This window comes from Plectropomus leopardus, chromosome 19 (genome assembly GCF_008729295.1).
Source record: "Plectropomus leopardus isolate mb chromosome 19, YSFRI_Pleo_2.0, whole genome shotgun sequence".
NCBI classification, from domain to species: Eukaryota; Metazoa; Chordata; class Actinopteri; order Perciformes; family Serranidae; genus Plectropomus; species Plectropomus leopardus.
The window spans coordinates 15088140-15108603 of record NC_056481.1 but is presented as its reverse complement, the minus strand read 5'-3'; the positions used below and the strand labels follow the sequence as shown (position 1 = coordinate 15108603).

Below are 20464 nucleotides of genomic sequence, written 5' to 3'. Positions count from 1 at the left end.
TGCATGGCTCAGTGAGTAGCTTTTTGTTGTTTCCTGATGGCTCTGTGCAGTAGGTCGGACTCTGACCCTGGCTACTGTGGGTGGGGAGAGTGGATAGACTGAGATGAATGGAGTTTATTCTTCGTTTCTGAACTCCTGATTTGTGACCGTGAAGTGAAGGGCATGAGAAATATGAAGATGCTCCAATCCTATAATGCATATCATTTCCCTTTTTATAAATTTGGCGGCACACAAAAATCTATTGGGAAAGATAGTTGAAATGTAAATGACAAACTGTATAATATTTAATAGTAGGACAACAGGGGACTTGAGAGAGGCCTGATAATGTTTGTGAAAAAGTCATAAATGGGTTATTATACAAACAATTTTGCCTGGCTGCTCTGAAGCATTCTTCCATAGACTCATAAATAACAGATTGATAAGCCATACATGAACTTCCTTTTTGTAAGGCAGGATATCACAAATCCTGTTTTGTGCTGTTACACTCAACAAGTTCAGTTGAGAAAAAATAGGTTTTGATATCTTGAAATATATGCAATTGCCACAAGCAAAATTTTAAGGTAGGACTATTTGTGCTTTATTTGAGTACTTCTCTTTCTGCTACTTTATATCTTTGCTCCATTACATTTCAGAGGGATATTTTCTATTTTTGACTCTACTACATTAATTTGACAAGGTTATCCTGCAAAATAGATAAAACTGACAATACATATGATCACCATACTGTACATATTCTATACGAAACCCCCAAACTATACAGTTGTTAAAATTAGCTGTTTAACACTCTAATAGGAGCCATTGGGCATAATGAACACCTTTACCTTAAAGGGGCACTCCAAAACTTTCACACATGAAGTTTGATTTAATGGACATTCAGAGTTCTATTTATTTATTTATTTATTTATTTTCTTGACCATTATTATGTATATCTGTATGTCAACCACAACCTTTACACAGATATCACAACTATTACTAAAGTAGAGGCATTGAATACTCCATGACTGGTGATTGGTTAATCATATTTTATACCTTGATTGCTTGACTTGTAAAGATAGGACAACTGAATCTATGTATTTCCAAACCCGAACCAAAAATTTCAACATATTTCAACAACCTAAATACATAGTTTATTCATTCATTCATTCATTTTCTGTAACCGCTTGTCCTCACAAGGGTGGCAGAATACATAGTTAAACCATTAAAGGAGGTTTAAAAAAAAAACAAAACTTGATGGCCTCTCTGGGCCGTCAAAGTATAATAATCATTAATAATCATTAGCAAATGCAATCATGACCTTACACAAACTTAACAAATTGTCACTATTATTACGGTTGGTTTTAGTATTACAGTGCACTGCAGATCTGTGTGTGGTTTGTCCAAGTAGTGTTGCCGTACCCCAACAGAAGATACTGCTAGACTGCTGTGCGTACAATCCATGTCAAGCTCTGTACTGTCTCTGTTTAATTACTTTCAAATGTATTAAAACGTGGAAAACTAAAATATAATATCAGTGTTACATGGTCTATATCATTATTGATTATGATAAGTTTTGTTAGTATGCTATAAACATATAGTATGTCATATTTTACTGGATTTCAAAGACACTGCATGTCATAAAACAGTAATAAATAGTCATAGTATAGTATGTTATACAAATTAAAATGTCATAGTATAATATTTCATTAAACAAAATCATTGAAAAAGGCACAGTGTGTGCACTTTGTTTGGGCCTAAATCATATGCTGCTTCTCTAAACTGGTGCTCAGTCATCAAAACTTTGTGAACCCCTGATCTAAAATGTTTCAAAATGCTCTAAAATCGTCAGTTCAGCTGATAAAATTCCAAAAATTTCTCTTAGGGGGAAAATTCCTCCCAGACCGCCTGGGGAGCTGAATAGGTGATGTAGGGCCCCAGGAGGTTTTGGGTTTCCAAATCACATTTTTGTAAACTGCACATTGAATTATGAATAGCTCTTAAACTAGCTCTGATGTCACAAAGTCATCTCCTAAAAATGATGTCAAACTCAGATTTAAGATTAGCACAGTTAAACTTTCTCCTCCCATCAGCAGATGAATATGAAAACAGCCTACTGGTGTAAATACATCATTCTGAATCTGTTAAGTCAAGTAGCTTTTGTTAATAAACCCCATTATCACAAATAACAATTTGCCTCAGAGGGCTGTAAAGCATTTGACATTCCCCACAGCATATGAGGAAAAACTCCCTACAAAACACTCTTTATGAAAAAAAAAAACGAAGGAGCAACTGAGGAGGGATTACCAGCCCTTTATTTATTGTATGTGTGCCTCATATTTTATTGGTTTGTGTCATGACTTTTATTTTTATACTTGCACCTTTTCAGAAGTGTCACATTCAAATATCATTGTACTCGTACAATGAAAATAAAGGCTTTCTATTCTATTCTATTCTATTCTAGGGAAAGAGGGATACACAGCAACAACAAAAATAGTAATGACATAACATATAATAGTAGTAGAAATATGAATATTAATAAATGTAGTTCATGATAGTACATATGTTACATGCATGTACTATTGTTTATGTATGTGACAATAATACTCTTATGTGTATAATAGCCTATATATATTAATATATATGCACAAGTAAAGATCAAACTTCCAAGTGAATTTACAATAAGGCAAAAAACATTTTTAAGGACTTTAATGTGTACTTCACCGGAGGAGTAACTATCATGATAAGATGTCCTAGCGTAGTGCCTCTGCTGTGGCTGCTGATAAATGAGTTTGAAGTGAGGGCGGGCTGAGTCAACCTGCCACTCCCCGCTCAGGCCTTCACGAGAGCGCGCCTCAGCTCCTGCGCGCGCTGTCACGCTTTACTACCAACGAGCTCGGAATTCCAGGGAGGAAGTCACTGAGATTGGGAAACTCCAGAGGTGCCTGAAAACTAACCTGGATAGGAAAAGAAGTCAGAATACGGTTATTCCTCATTGGGAAAAGTGAAAACATCCAACTTTGGACTATGGACTAGAGCCGCCGGGTCGCAACAGATGGAGGCGGCGAGAAGTTTGGTGTTTGTCGGGGCCGTGCTGCTCGGAGTGACGGGCGCGTTGGGCAGAGAAGGTGGGTGACTTTCACAGCTTTTCTCGCCTATAATGGCTCTGCTGTTAGCAAAATAGACACTCTGTCTACATGGCACATATAATTAAAGTATGTGGGTTGTGTTTTGGTAAATGTTTGTGGTTTGACTCGGCCCAAAGAGATTGATATTTCTAGCTAGGAGCACATTCCTCCGCGAGCCCTCGTCCTCTCTCAGTCACTGCTGCTGCTGCTGGGGCTCGTGGGATTTATGAAGCGCTGATTAGGAGGAAAAATCACACCTGTCACAAAGTAGCTTCAACACAGATTTACTGTTTGCACTAAAACTCAGTGTAGCACACTTTGTTGCCCATGTAAACACCAGTAAAACATAATTGTAGTAGTAGCAGTGAAACAGGTGAGAAATATGAGAACCTGCTCTGCAGCTCGGGTACAGATACACACTGAGTGGTTCGTGCAGGCGGACGTTAGGCTGGTTTGCTATACGCGTAAACAAAAACAAACCAACAATAACAGACAGCGCATTGTGCGCCAGGGATCATGACGATGTCAATTATTCACTTCTGCGTCTAAAGAGGACATTGTCTGATAGAGGGCCACTTGTCACACTTGGAGCTTGAGTACATGCCAGTAATACAAGAGCTAACTGAAAGTGCAAACAAGTGCATATTTGCAACATAGTCCTACAAGTTAACCCCTCTTTTATATTTTTAATAGTAACATGATAATGCTAAGTTCATATGGAATGCCATTTTAGTCAATATTAAATAAATAAATGCATTAATAAAAACATTTGAGCAGGAAATAAATTAATATGACAAATAAAAGAATGGCGGCAAAACAGGCAAAAATAAATAAATCCCGAAATAAATAAATAAATGCTTTAATTTATTTCAGGGCGGTCTTATTTTGAAAATGGCAGTTTTATTTATTTCATTGTGCTTTTATTTTGTAGTGACACTTGTTTAGCACTGTTTTGTTGTTGTTGTTTTTTTTGTAATTTTTTTTTTTTTTTTAAAAAGCCCGTTTTTGCCCCATTTGTTTATTTGTTGGTTAATGGATGATTTATTTCCTGATCATATTTTTTAATTTATTGCTTGCTTACTTTCATGATGTGTTAATTGCGCAAGTTGACATCACAATGACGAAAAATTAACAATGTATTTTGCAGAGGTCTAAATTTTATGGAGAATCTCATTTCATTTAAAGCAATGTTGCTTTTCACCATTTTCTTCTCTTCCTATTAGAGCTGAAATAATAACTCGATCTAAGGTCAACTGTGTAAGATTTAGTGGCATCCACAAACAGAGATGGTATATAAAGCTCATATCTATGTTTTTATTGGTTTATAATCTCCTGAAAATAAGATGCTTTGTGTTTTTGTCATCTTAGAATGAGCCATTTATATCTACACACAGAGCTGATTCTGTCCCAGGGATTACACATTGTTCTACAGTAGCCCAAAATGGACAAATCAAACACTGGCTCTATATAGGGCCATTCACATTTTTGAGTTGCTCACCATATTTCTTCGACATGCTTGGCACACTGGAGAAGTTTCTGCAACCTCAATGCTAAATCCTGCACACTAGATCTTTATTGAGTAGTTGATCTGCAGAAACTGTCCTGGTAATTGATGAAACGTTAACAAATTTTCATACAAAAATTAAATGATTTCAGTGATTCATATTATAACAACAATAATTTGCTGCTTTTCCTTTTCTTGCACATCAGTAAACTGAATATTTTTGAGGTATGGACTGTGAGAGTAAAGAAATTCTCTGGACTCAAAAGTTGGAACAAAAAGCTTTTTTGACATTACATTGGGCTGTAGGAAATGTTTTCTCCTTTTTTTATATATATATTGATTTTTAATAGTCCAAAAATCTCATTTCAACCATGAATATAATAAATTTTTGTAGCTCTAGTTTGTATTTGTGCTTGCATAGGTCTCCATATTGATTTATTTTAAGTGTAGTCAGATATTGATACATTTAAAAGCATTTAATGTCACAAGGTAATGGCAAAAAAACCCAGTTCCATCAATAACTGAGAATTCCTCTCAATATAGTCTTTATTGAATTTAATCAACATGCCCCAGTGAGGAAATCAGTCAGTGCATCTCTTTAACACACTAACATGCAATATCACTACAGTGATATAGTTTACATAGTAAATATATATAGTTATATATATCTAGTTCTACATAGTAATAATTCATTCAAACCCTCTTTACAACCTCTTTCAACTTTGCTAAAATGACTACTGTGAATAAAATATTGTAGTGAGGCGTCTTTGTTTTTTATTAGCTGCTACCCCCACCACGACTACAAACAAAGCCAATAGTCGCAGGTGAAGTGTTTTCCAAATACAACTGCATTGTTGGTGGGAACAGGTTGGTGCACTTTACTCCGCAGTGCTGATCTGAAGCATCAGTTCAGTTTGAGTGTTGTGATTGGTCCGCAACAGCCTAGTTAAGTAACACATCATGCGCAAACCTTACTTTCAGTCTTCCTTAAGTATCCTTTTGTCTGCAAACACACGCACACACACACAGACACACACACACACACACACACATACACACACACACACACACACACACACATACACACACACACACACACACACACACACACACACACACCCTTGTGGTCAACAAGTGAATGATTCCAAAGGTCAGCTGTTGTGTTTTCTTTCAGCGCACTAAATGAATTATTTCAGCAACATGTTGCTCCTGTGTGAGAACATATTGTGTGTGTGTGTGTGTGTGTGTGTGTGTGTGTGTGTGTGTTGGATGACCTCAGTATCCACAGAGTTCATGTCCTTGTCACACTCCAGTGCACCCATTGAGCGAAACTCACTGTGAAGTGATTAAGTCCTACTGAATCGCCCTCAGTGGCAGGTTAGCTCAGCCTGCCGTGACTCACCAGTCTAGTCTGCGTGTTAGTGATCTAACTCACTGTGAGCAGAGGAAGGGGCTGGCAGTAGCCCACCGGCCTCAGAGGAAACTTAGGACATCTTCTTGTGTGCTTATCAGGGGTTTGAGTCACACACCTGAAAAATCTGTACAGAGAAATTACAGTTTTTGAAATAAATCACTGCAGCCTTCTTAGGACTAGATTATTTCTTTATAATAATAGTCCTGATCATTTTGATTTTCTGTGCCCATCTTCTGCAGAGACCAAGTTCTACTCAGGATCTGTGTTTCGGAGGAAAATATTGCTAATTATGTTTGCATCCTCTATCAGTTTTACACTTTCTGGTTAAAATTGGGCAATAATTGAGAAATAGAAACGCCCAGGTGTCCAAGGAGGTTAAGATGCTGGCAACGTTATTGCATCAGGCCTGATATGAGTGTGACTCAGGGTCTGCGATACATGTCAGCCGTTCTCTCTCTCTCGCTCCCTATATTTTCTGTCACATCTTCATTGTTATCGAAAATAAAGACAAACATGGCAGAAGAGATGACTATTTAAGTTCAATATTTCCAATAATCCTTTCAGTAGAATGGCGTAGATAGATACCTCGGTAAAGGGTAGGACATCCAAGATACATGGTAGATTTATTAGTTATTTCTTTAACAAAGTTTAAAATTGGAGGATCCAATTAAGTATCAAGTTGATCCAGGATGTTAGGGGTTAATCATGTCTCTGTGAAGATGTGTGCAGAATAGGCTTTAATTTCTCGTTGCTGAGTGAGCCTCAATCGCATCCCATCCACTTTATTCTCCTGTGACTGGACATCAGTCAGAAGAAGGCTTGGTAGAGGAACAGCTCTTGGTCCAAGTCAGGGCAGCCTCACCTTGATGCCGGCTCTCCTCCCTCTCTTTGTCTGGCGTTTTCGGTTTCGTTTCACTCCTCTTGTCTGACTGGTCCCTTGTCGTATGCCGTTGGTGGAGATCATCTTGCGATCTGTTGCTAATAGTCAAATGGTCCATTGGAGTGGTCTTTTGTTACAAACCCATTAGAAATGGTGCCCTTATTATTGATATCAGTGTTACCAGTCCGTAACTGTAGACTAAGAATTAACTATGCAAATTAAAATCTTGCCCAGTATTACTCCTAAAACACAAATAAAAATAAAACTGTCTTCTATTACATTTAACATTACCATAGAGTTCATTGCAAATATTAACATATACTGCAATTCTGTATATTAATACTGAAATAATGTAGTTGTTTGTGATAAATATTGTAATTGTCCAGCCTTAGTCTCGGCAATACTCCTCTATGACAATATACTTATTACTTGTAGGTTTGATTCATCATCTTTAATGACTGATGTTTTTTTCCGCTCTTTTCATGCGAAATTGTTCCCTTTGGCATTAACTAGTTGATATTTAAGTGCAGCTGCAGATGCTATCAGATTGAAGTAAGAGTGTAATAAGGCATGCGGGAGATATTCTGATGCAGTGGTGTTTGTGTATGTGTTTATAGTCTATGCATGACAGGCTGAATGAGTGAGGAGCTCATGTGTGTTGCTTCAGTACAGTACGGATCCTGTTCTGCTTGTCTGTTGAGCAATACCTGTTTTTTCTTTCTCGGCCATAGAGTGAAGGGGAAGAAAGAATGTGTTCAGGGAGGTTGGGAGAAATGTGAAGTTTATGCAAGACACGCAAGGATTAGCACAGTGCTAGTATCGAGAGTGACATGTTAAATCTGAGGGATAATAAAGTGACGGAGAGAAAGTCCTGTTGGATCAGCCTGTTCTGTTTGTGTTGAGCTTTGAAGGGATCCAATCCATTAGAGGAGAGTTGATGGCAGACTGAGGATCCTGTTGACTGTCCTGGTTTGTGACACTACAGGATTTTCACCATGGTTTAGCCATACTCCTGCAGTAGCATCGCTGCCGTCGTGTTTCTGTCAATAACCGTACACACACAGGTAAACACATATGCACACTCCCTGTGCTAACTGGCATGCTGCCACACACAGGTGTGGCTTCAAGCTGGCTTTCAGTTTGCAGCCGGTTTACAGTCCCCACATCTTCTCTTGTAGTAAACCAGATTAAGTCTCAGATCAAGTCACTGTTGATTCTTACAAGATACAGGCTGTCGAGACCAAAATAGCCATGTCCGCAACAACATGAGAAACATTGGGAAAAAGCCTGTAAACAGTAAATCTTTCCTTGACGAATGGTTGTATAAATGACAGAAGAGAGTTAGAGAGAGAAAGAGAGAAAGTCAAACCCAGCTGCCTTTCTTACCTCAGCTGAGCATGCCAATCGCTGTGTACACTCTAGAAAGTTACATTGAAGGCACGCCATGATTGGCCATCTGTGCGAAGGTTAGAAAAGAGGCATGAGTTCAGCTTCTGTTTTGAAGGGATGGTTCACCACAAAGTTAAAAGTACACATTTTTCCTCTTACCTTTAGTGCTATTTCTCAATTTATATTGTTTAGGTGTGAGTTGCCCAGTATTAGAGATATCAGCCGCAGAGATGTCAGCCTCTCGAATCTCATGCAGCTACATGGCACTTGGCTTGTGGTGCTCAAAATGCCAAAATACTCATTTGAAAAAACATATTAGCAATGTCTCTTTCCAGAAATCATGACCTGGTTACTCAAGATAATCTACAGACCTTGTTGGGAGCAGCTTTGTGTAGGAAGAAGGAATGCCTTTAGGGGCCTTTGCTGTTGAGTTTTTTAAATGTATATTTTTTGCACTTTGAGCAACACAAGCCGAGTGCCATGTAGTTCCATTATATTGGAGCAAAGGCAGATATCTCCAACACTTGGCAACTCACACCAAAACATCTGAGACTAATAAGCAGCACTGCAGTTAAGAGGAAAAATATGTATTTTGGATTTTTTGGGGTGAACTCAACCTTTGAGCTGTTTTAATTCCTTTGTCCCTTTCCTTTGTGTACAAACAAGTGCAACACTATGAGTGTCTTCAAGGAGAGACTGTCAGAAACTGCGCTGTTACCACTATATTATAGAGTGATAATCACTATTTGGAACCGATATGCATTTACAATAAAAGCGAAAAAGTTTCTGTCAATAATTATAAGTTAGAATATAACAAACTCCAACACAAAACTTTGTTATGAATGCCTTTAGCCAATGTTTAATCAAAACTAAGACTTTGAACATCATATACAGAAAGTTCCCGGCAACTATTTTTATAATGTCATATGAAAATTAAAATGAAAAATTAACAACTAAAAATAGCACCTTGAGGTTTACAAAGTAAAAGTTTCTCCAATGCTGACACTTCTTTGCACTTTTGGAATAATTCATTTTACCAGCAATCATGAAAATACCACGCCAATATAGATAATTGGCAAAATACCAAATATCAGCCCCAATAAGAGTCCAGGTCGATAATCTGTCAACCCTTAATTAAAACCTGCCTCTGCGTTTATGCCAAAACACTGAATGAGATCACAATGACAGCTTGGTTGTTCTAAATGCAAAGTAATGGGCACTGATTTAAGAAGTTACCAAAAACATCAAAGGCTGGCACACCAGAAGCCAAGCTAAACACAGCGGGAGTCAAGTCAGTCATCAATGTGAGGACAAAAGGCAGGAAATTCTCCGGTCAACCACAGAAACACCTGACCATGGGAAGTTTCAAGTGCTAAGTTGCCACGCTACGCTGTTCAGAAGCCAGCACCAACATGTTTAACTGTGTGTGTGCTCGGATGTGAGTGGCATTCATTAATTGTGTGTGTGTGTGTGTGTGTGTGTGTGATCTTCTGGACACAGAGATCGTCTTGTGATCTGCAGGGTCACAGGTTGATCACGTGTCTTTGAACTAGACACTGAGCTACAACCTGCCCCCCCCCATGTGTCATCTTTTAGATATGCAAAGACACACATTCCTGTGAAATGACACTTTCCAGAGTCCGAAAAGAGTGAGGCAACGACTCATGCACTCTTGGGGAAACTGACAGGAAGAATTGAATCAGGGAGGAGAGGGGAAATTTTGAGAGAATTTGGCTCTGAAAGCAGGTAAAGAAGATGTCAGCAGTGGATTTGAAAGAGGAAGGCGGCGATAGTGACATGGCAGTGGGCAGAGAGAGCAAAGTCAGTGATAAAAGAGGGAGTATTTTAGGCCATGGGGATAGAGGGGTGGGCAGCTACTCACAAGGCCACGCATGCACACATACACAGCCGTTGCCGAGAGACTTTTGGAGAGCAAACAATGAGGGAGTAAAAGGAGAGGAAGCCGAGAACTGGCTTTACACACACTTTTTTAGAAATGGAAAATCTTCCCTGTTGTGCTTTCTGTTACGGCACATTTACCTAATCCCCAGAGCAGGACCTGTGTGTGTGTGTGTGTGTGTGTGTGTGTGTGTGTGAGTATGTGTGTGTAAGGTATTTTGTGCGAATCAGAGTTTCAAGGAGTTGGGTTTTGTTTCTGTTTAGATCTTATGTCTTGTTAAAAATGATTTAAATGCAGGAGAATAAAAACACGACTCCCCTCTTGGCTTGGCATGCAAAACTATTTTCCACGATGACATCATTGAAGGAGGCAGTGATTAGTCATTTGATTTGATATTTGACACAAGCCGCGGCGACTGGGTGTGTATTTTTGGCCGCCCCTCTATTAATCATACATCCATTTGCTGCAGTAGCTGTCAGATTTTAATGTGGACCGTCTTTACACTTTATGACCCAATATGTCTTTGCGGGAGTCAAGTTCTGAGTGTCCAGCCATCACCAGGAAACTTTATATGTGGCAGATGCACATACATGATAACAGCATGTCTTGAGCACATAAATGCTGAACTTTGTTGAACCCCAGTGTATCATGAATATCACCCTCCTGCTGCCTGCCAGTACTTCCTGTGATGATGTATCTGAGTCCATCCAGTCGTCTTTTCCAAAAGTAGAGTTGCAGATAGCACGGGGGAGAGGGGGATTCAATCAGTAAAAGTGGGTTGACTATTGAAGGGCAGTTGGAGCAAAGCCAGAGGAAGTCATTTATAACCTCAGCAGAGGAGGGACCGTCCACTGTGTGATTGCCTGCTAAAGCATGGGAGCTATGCGTGTGTGAGAGCCTCTGTGAATTGTTGTGCTGTATGACCCTGAATGTAATGCTGTGTGTGACCCACTGTGGGGAATCTGTGCTCTTTGCTGCCAGTGGAAACTATATCATATACAGCGATATCATATACAGAGACAAGACTTTGGCAACGCATATGGTTTTTATTTCAGAGTATCCATTCCCAGCCACTTGTAAAAAGTTAGTCAAAACATGTGGACTTCAAGTCCTTAAAGTCATCATTATTTTGAGTTCTAATATAACACAAGGTCTTCTGTCTGTATCCATAAATATACTACAACTACAACACTCTAGGTTGAGAATGAAGCTTGAAACCGTTTAAACAAGAATTATCACCTGTGGAGACAATAATAAAACAATAAAACAAAATAAATATTAGCTAATAAGATTCTATATTTAAAGATTTTGCCTAGAATTTAAGGATGGGAAACACCAGAGGCCCTATGATTTGAAGTTATCACGTACTTAAGTCGCAAGACAAATTGATTGTGATTTTAAATATTTTGTGATATTCTGAGTATTTCAATAACATCTTTTGCCATATACCACCTTTTTACTAGCTACACCAACATTGTGACAGGTGATATTGTTTTCATCTTGTGAGTCTGTGTGTGTACCATCATGGCAAAATGTGGTCCAAGTCACACTAATTGTAGTGGGGAACTGCCACAAAGGAGGTTCTGAATACTTTGCCAGGTGTTTATATGTCTGTCTGTCTGTCCATCTATTTGTCTGTCCATCTATTTGACAGATGTTAAGCTCATGCACCAGCTAAGTTTTACTAGCAGCAACTATTTTGTATTTGGAGGAGTTAAAAATATTTTGTCCTTCATTTGTTTATTTATTTGTTAAAAGTCATTCTGGCAATTATTGATTCTTTTAAGTGTATAGATTATTCAAGGTGTTAATGAGGAAGACTTTTGTGTTTATTAGTGTTTTTTTAGCTTTCCATGTAAGTTTGATTAACAGTAAAACAGCAAAAATGTTCAGAGCAATGATAAAGGTTTTAATAGTATTTTACATGCAGGATGTTATCTGTATTGCAGTGTGCCTGGGTACGGACATGAAGCTGGCCCTGCCCTCCAGCCTGGAAAATCACTACGAGACCCTAAAGCTGCTCTACACCGGCTGCCAGGTCGTCCATGGCAACCTGGAGATCACACATCTTCATGGAAACCCTGACCTATCCTTTTTACAGGTATATACAGCCTGTTTTTTTTCTAAAATCGGCTTAAATTGACACAAAAGAAGCATATTCATTAGTTGTAAATAAATGATGTAAAAGATGTAAATAAAGACAAAACAAGCCATCAGTTGCTTAGCTGAGTCAGTTTAACGTTTTCTAGCCAGTCCACCTGTTTTTGTTACCACAGCAGACTCATCCTTTTGTTTTCTTCTTCAGGGAATCGTGGAGGTACAGGGCTATGTGCTTGTCGCCCATGTGTCAGTGAGTCTGTTGCCTTTGGACAACCTTCGGATCATAAGAGGCAGCCAGCTGTACAACTCCAGCTACGCCCTGGCTGTGATGGATAACACTCTGGGCGGACAGGGGCTCAGGACGCTCCGGCTTCGTAGCCTCACAGGTCAGATAATCGTATAGTGGAGATCAGAGATGATGTCCAAACCCAGTATGGCCCAACTGGACTGGACTGGTGTTGGTACTGTATGTTTAAGTTGTTCGGGCTCATTAATGTTATCAATAAATTCAGGTTTAAAACTGTCAAAGGGAATCAAACATGTTCACGTGTATTGATTGAGCTTCGGTATATGGTAAGATTTGTAAATGTGGAGGAAATTTATGCCCTTTTTTCATCAAACATCTCTTATCTACTGCAATGGTAGGTTTATGAGCCCCTCTAATGTACCGTCTCCCCTGCAGAGATCCTGTTGGGTGGGGTGTATATTTGGGGGAACCCCCAGCTGTGCTTTCCAGACCCCCAGAACATCATCTGGAGGGACACTTTGGACGAGCAGAACATCCACGCCAGGCTGCACCGACTGCAGGCTCGAGCCAATAAATGTGAGCAGCTGATTGACTGATTGAAGTTTTAAACACCCTACAGGGCAGCACCGAAAAAGACATTTCCCTTGTTTCCAGTGTGCCACAGTAAACACAAAACAGCTAATGGTACAGGACATTATTTAAAGGCATGTCTTTAGCAACACTGTGTCTCTAGTCCTCATGGATACATTTAATGACTTTCATGATCCTCTAATCAGCCAGTAGTTTGTTTATGGCTAAATATCTTTAAAAAAATAATGGTATTCCCATCGAAATAACTTGTATTTTGTGTCTAGTGCTCAAATTATCATGCTAACAGGCTAAACTAAAATGATAAACCTGTTAAATTTGAATAGTGCAGTAACCTCTTATTGTTGTTTTTCTCTTGTTGAATTGTGGGATAAATCTTCAGTTCTTCTCATTCGTTGCTGTGTTCTTGTGGTTCAGGTCCAAGTTGTTCCTCCACATGTGGGAAAAGCTGCTGGGGAGAAACAGCACAGGACTGCCAGACCTGTAAGTTAACATCATGAGCAGAGTATGAAACATACACGATTTGGTAGAGGTGTGACGGTACTCAGAATTCATGATTCGGCTCATATGCAGGTTTAGGAGTCAGTTTAGTGCGAGTTTGGTAAAGCAGGAAAAAAAATGCATAAGGATACATGGTACAAACACTGAACACTTTCCCAAAAGGCAACAGGTTACAACTGGCTATGAAACTTAAAAGCATCTTTTATGTCATGAAACTGAAAATTAAAAAACAAAATTAATAGAGGAGTAAAATTTAAAACTTAATGAGGAGTGTTTCAATAAGTTTAATCTCGACTTTTTTTAACCATTAAAAGCACCCAAACATTTGTCATCCCAGTGATCAGCATATCATGGTGATGTTGCTGAATGTGTGTGTTTTCACTCACAGACCCTTTACCCATGGTTCGGGTCTTCCAGCTCCAGCATTTCCTGTGTGTTCGCCATGGTGTGACTGACTTGCTCACTAATTCACTTGTGCTATTCTCACTAAATGTTGCTAAAACCACGTGACTAATAGTTTCTGTACAGAACTCGCGCTTGTGAACTTTGGTTCCACATTACGTGCACCAATCTACGTACTGTGTATTCTGCCTACACCTGCGTGCACCAGACTGTGATGGTTTAAAATATATGCACAAATGGTTATAGCCCTACATTTTCAGTGGAAAAAGCCCAAAGCAGGTGAATTACAACTGAAAATGTTCACTTTTTTCATCTTTGTTCACAGTGACCCGTATTAAATGTGCGTCTGGCTGTCAACGGTGTAAAGGTCCACTTCCCAATGACTGCTGCCACATGCAGTGTGCGGCTGGATGCACAGGACCCAAAGATTCAGACTGTCTGGTAAATGACACACACACACACACACACACACACACACACACACACACACACACACACACACACACACACACACACACAAACACACACACACTCATTCATCAGATATTTCTTTGTGTTTGGTGTAGTTTCAAAGTGTTGTCAGACAGTCTTTTGTCATTTGAGGAGTAATGTCTTTCCTAATCCCTCTTCTCTCCAGGCTTGCCGTCACTTCAATGACAGCGGTGTGTGTAAGGAGAATTGTCCTCCACCCACTATCTACGACCCTGTCACCTTTCAGACCAAACCAAACCCAAACAAGAAGTTCAACTTTGGAGCCACCTGCGTCAAGACGTGTCCTTGTGAGAACTTTTTTTCCATGTTTTTCCATGAAAGCTACAACACCACATTCAGTTAATGGCCACTGTGCAGCTCCCTGGTGCACTTGATAGTAGATGCTGAGGGGAAAGGGAGGAAAAAAGATTTTTTATTCAGTTTCCTTGCCAAGATTTCCACACTCCATTCAAGCTGGCAATGTTACACATGTTCACATTCCTATTACTTTGACTCTTTAGACTACCAGCTTCCTATTTCATCACATCTAATTCATGATCTACTTGCTGCAAAGACGCCCTTTGAACACTGTGTCTCCCTGTCTGTAGATAACTATCTGGCTATGGAAGTGGCTTGTACTTTGGTTTGTCCAAGAGCCAACCAGGAAGTTATCATCGCCCACCCTGATGGAAACGAAACACAGAAATGTGAAAAGTGTGAAGGAGACTGTCCCAAAGGTGGGTGTCATTGTGTCTTTGTGGATACCTTTGCATTTGGACAAAATAAATTGTTTACATACTCTCAATGGCCACATTTTAAAGTTCCCCTGTACACCTACCTGCTTCAGCATTTTAACCCATCATGACACACGTCATCTTAAACTGGTTCCACAAGTCTTTTGGATGTGGTTGAATGAGCGATTTGCAGCATGAACGTTCATCCGACAAATCTTCAGCCACTTCTTAATGCCATCACGTCAGCATGGAGCAGAATCTCTGAGAAATGTTTACAGCACCTTCTTGAATCCACGCCACAAAGACTGCAGACAATTATGTGGGCAAAGTGGGGGCATACCTTGTATTAGAAAGGTGCATCTGATAAAGTGGCCACTGAGTGTAAACAGTAGCTATCCAAAAATCCAACAGGGGAAAACAATTTCATACAACATGGGTAATGTTAACTGATGTTCATGTATGGAGTAATTTAAGTAATGCGTTCTTCATATGCATAGCATGGTGCTTCAGTAAAAGTGATTATTATTAGTGCTGTACGTACCGATGCAACGTCCTGTATGCTTAAGATGGTTAATAGTGAACTAACCTGTTTCTGAGTGAATTAAGACATTTAGATAACTTTGATAATAAATGCTTAGTTAAAAGATGCTTGGTTAAAAAAAAAGCACAGTGCCAGGATTTCAATTTTGGACAGGCCTTTTAATTACACACGGTACTGTAACTGTTATGTGAACCTTTTGCCTTCCTACGACGGTTTTCAACCAGTCGTGCTAAAATAAGAATTACTCAAATCATGTCATGTCAAGATAGTGTTTTAATTACTTGCGACGGCTTGTATTTATAACAATTAGTACATGCTATTATATAGCTCAAATACAAAAAATACAAATACAATACAAAGTATCCTATCATGTTTTTTTGTTTTGTTTTGTTTAAGAATTGCCATCTTCCATTCCACTATTATTATTTAAGCTGATTGCTGGGAGCGAGAGAAATATTAGTGGCAGGTTGACTTTTAAATCCACCTGACCTCTAAAAAACCAGTGAGCTCTTAACGTCTGGAATTATGCATGTAAATATAAATATTTAAACTTTTGACAGTATGGACATGCTACACTTGGTCATATGGATTAGAGTTTCTACAATTAAATTCTTTAAGCAGCACCAAAGTATAATTTATTCAGATTTACTGGCATGATAAACAAGAGACAAAAAATTCACCTTAAACCCTTGCATTTTAGTGCGATACACAACATTATATTTCATCGTATGCTGATGATATCCTGGTTTATATGAAGGGTTGTTGATCATTCCTTTTCACATTAGGCATATTAGACATCTTTAGTAAGTTCAATTAAATTTTTGATTTGAATTGGTTAAAATCTATTTTCATGGTTTGTATCGCAGTGTGTTATGGTCTGGGTATGGACAACCTTGGGGTCATGGACAATCATGGCGTCACTATGGTAACATCTTCTAATGTGGAGCAGTTCAACAAGTGTAAGAAGATTTTTGGTAGTCTGGCCTTCCTTCCTCAAAGCTTTGTAAGGTAAGAATTGAAGCATAAAACATACATACAGTTTTAGCTCACAAAGATACTTTAGTAATGACAACAGAATTGATGTATTTAAATTTTTGTCTTAGTCACAACAAATATCAGCTTGATCCCCAAGACTTTGTTCCTCCACAGAACCACATCCCTGTTAAGCCCTTCAAATATTTGAGTTTACTGCAACATTTGTGGAAAGTTCTCTGTGCAAATCAGTGGGAAAGTCACCACCCAAGCCAAACCCTTTAGATTACTGTACTCAAATGTACTTCAAACACAGACATTAATGTTTTTTTTTACTTTTACAATGTCTTTGTGTCAACAAAGAGAAAAAGAACTGCTTTTTGTGTATTTTCTCCTCATTGTGATTATTTGATGAGATTAAATATAATCCAAACACAGTATAGAAATTTCTAAAATTTAAGATTAAAGAGTAATATATAATTATATATGGTAATATATATATATATATATATATATACACACATATATATATATATATATATATATATATACACACACACAGTAATAAAAATATGTCAAACTAGTAAGCTGCCTCTACAGTCACTCTGAGGATAACCAAGATTGGTTGCTTGGCCTACGTGACACCAGCTAAAGTTGAGATGCCTGATTAATCATCTTGCATGCGTCAAATGTTCACAGTAAAAGTGTGAAATGTAAACACAAGCCTGAGATAACCTGCACCACTGGAGTTGTTTATCAGTGAATAGAGATTTCACAAGATTATCATCTAGACATATTCAAATGATATATTACACCTTGTCGTGCATTAATTCAAAACTATTATTTAAACCTCATGCTGTCATCGTTCAGTGACCCTGTGAGCAACACATCAGGCCTGACCCTGGAGCAGCTGAGCGCCTTCAAGAAACTGGAGGAGATTACGGGTGGGGAGAACAATGAGAAAGTGTTTCTTGAATTTAGAACTGTTGCAAATGTTATTTTGTTTTTACTTCAATCAGATTTGTATACAGAGCATACTGTGTCTCCTATATTAGGATGTTTTAAACATCTGTTTGATTTTGCTGTGCAGGTTATTTGTACATTGATGCCTGGCCAGAGCAGTGGACTAACCTCAGTGTGTTTGAGAACCTGAAGGTGATCAGAGGCAGGATGCTCTACAAGTAAGACTTTTAAACTGACTGACTCTCCTACCTGTCTGATTTTATTTTCTCTGTATATTAACCTTATTGTCCTAAAAAAACTCACTACTGTAGTTGTTTCTTGCCATTGTGATTTTACTTGCCTTTTAGTATGATATGAAATGCATTTTTAAATAACAGATCCTTTTAAATACTTGTTAATGATTATGTTATCAACAAACTTAAAAAAGGAAACACAGATAAGATACATTGGTCGTACATTTACATTTTTCCTCTCATGTAAGGAGCACTATGAATGTAGCCTGGCATCGTCAGACCAATTCCCAAATGCAAGTTAGTCTGAAATCCCTAAAGTCATTTTTGATTTCTAAAGGGTGTTATGAACTGCCGTAGACCAGTTGGATGAAATGGGATAGACTTCAACCAATCAGCAAAAATGTGACATAGTGCTATGCGACAGACATGTAAACAGACTGCAGCATGCAGAGATGAGCTGTGATGGTGAAGCGTCACTATGTATGTGAACATTTTGCCATCAGAATTTGAAAGTAGTGCTTCAACAGAAAAAGTGCTACATAAGTTGCAGCCAGTTTTGGTGGTTTTTCGAAAATTCCTCAACAACCTTATCATGAATTTCATGTTAAATGCAAAGACACCACTAGTTGTTGGTCTTCTTATCAAACCTGCCCCATATTAGATAAACAGTTCTGATTTGCTTGATGCGGACTTGGTCATGTGGAAATCTGTCTGAATGAGAGGGGGACCAGACGCACCTGCTAGATCAAATAAAACATGAGCTTGCAGATTTGTTTGCTTCAAAGGCTACGATCTATCTACCTGAAGAAAAGTGCAAATTTAATGAATATTAATGAAAATATTTTCATCAAAGTCAATGCAGAATCTATTTATTTTGTGTGTGGTGCATCCCCACATGTATCTTGATGTACATCCACACTGTGTCTTTGTTTGTACTCTTGTTTTTTTCGATAATGTGTCCCTGGTTCAGTTGAAGCAGTTTGTTCACTGTCAGGGTTATAAAGGCTAATTATTAGCCAGCACAGCTGTTGTAACTTTCAGCACACACCAACCAGGACAACAGTAAAAGTCAACGGGACACTACCCGGTGTAGCATGCTCAAACTAGGCCATAGTGATAAAGATCGATCTGCTTGTCTGTTTTATAACAATGTCTAACATTATGGGCAGTTGTTTGGGTAATTAGACCAGTCTCGTTGCTCCTTTATTGTAATAAAAGCGTGCACAATGCTGTTTTTCTTTCATTGCTGTTGTTCATTGGAAAAAGAGATTATTTACATACTTATTCACAAATAGAAATTATGAAAATGTGTCAGGAGAGAATGTCGGGTTGTAGTTTTGAATTTGAGGTGTAAGAAAATATAGATGCACTGGAGTATCACAGTGTTAGGTTTTGCAGTACAATATCAATTCTCAAACACATTGTGTAGATTTTTAATAGTTTGCATGCAAAGATTCGTGCCCTCAGATTTTTTGGGTTATGTTGGGGTTATCTCTTCACAATATCAAGATGTATCAAATAATGTTGTATAAGCATTCTTAGTGAGTAATTTTAACTTTTTCTGAACTGAAAGAAAATTGACAGTTGATTTCTGGTCATTTCCAACCTCTCTCCCTCTGTTCAGGGGCGTATTTTCACTCGCCATCCAGAATCTACATATCCGGTCTCTTGGGTTGCGTTCACTGCGCAGCGTCAGTGGAGGTTTGGTCCTGTTGCATAACAATTCCCAGCTGTGTTACACCAATTCGCTGCCCTGGGACAGTCTCCTTCATCCCACCCAGGGACCCCACCGCATTGTCAGCCACAACCAGGATGTCCAACGCTGTGGTAGGTGAACACATATGTGCAATACCAAAGTCCATTAAAGTTACTGTGGGTTTCACTTTGAATCAGGGATCAGGGATTCATGTTAAATATCTTGGCCCGATACAAGATTCAGTTTTATTTATTGTTCCAACAGAAATCCAATTAGTCCAGTTTGTTTTATGAATTGCATTGTAATCAACATTCAAGGATGTTGTTGCAGTGATATTAAGGAGGAGAGGCCAACAGAAAGTACAGCATGCTTCATCCTCTGTTTTCTCCGGATGTGTTTTCAGAGGAAGAGGAACGTGTTTGTCACCCGCTGTGTGAGGGGGGCTGCTGGGGCCCGGGGCCCAGCCAGTGTGTGTCCTGCACAGCTTTCCAACGCGGCACTGAGTGTGTGGAGCAGTGTGACATCTATCAAGGGTAAGAGCATTTGTGTGTGTGTTTGTGTGGGTGTGGCTGCACTAAATCAATAAAAAGCCAAGTGATAATGTTTCAAATAATACAGTAAACTGTGCGTCATAATCAAGTTATCCAGTACAAAAAAAACNACGCGGCACTGAGTGTGTGGAGCAGTGTGACATCTATCAAGGGTAAGAGCATTTGTGTGTGTGTTTGTGTGGGTGTGGCTGCACTAAATCAATAAAAAGCCAAGTGATAATGTTTCAAATAATACAGTAAACTGTGCGTCATAATCAAGTTATCCAGTACAAAAAAA

The 20464-nt window shown here is 38.8% G+C and overlaps 1 pseudogene; it reads left to right on the top strand.

Moving 5' to 3' along the window:
- Positions 1-2870: 2870 nt before the first annotated feature.
- The window catches only part of LOC121959065, a 29082-nt pseudogene continuing 11488 nt past the window's right edge, over positions 2871-20464 (top strand).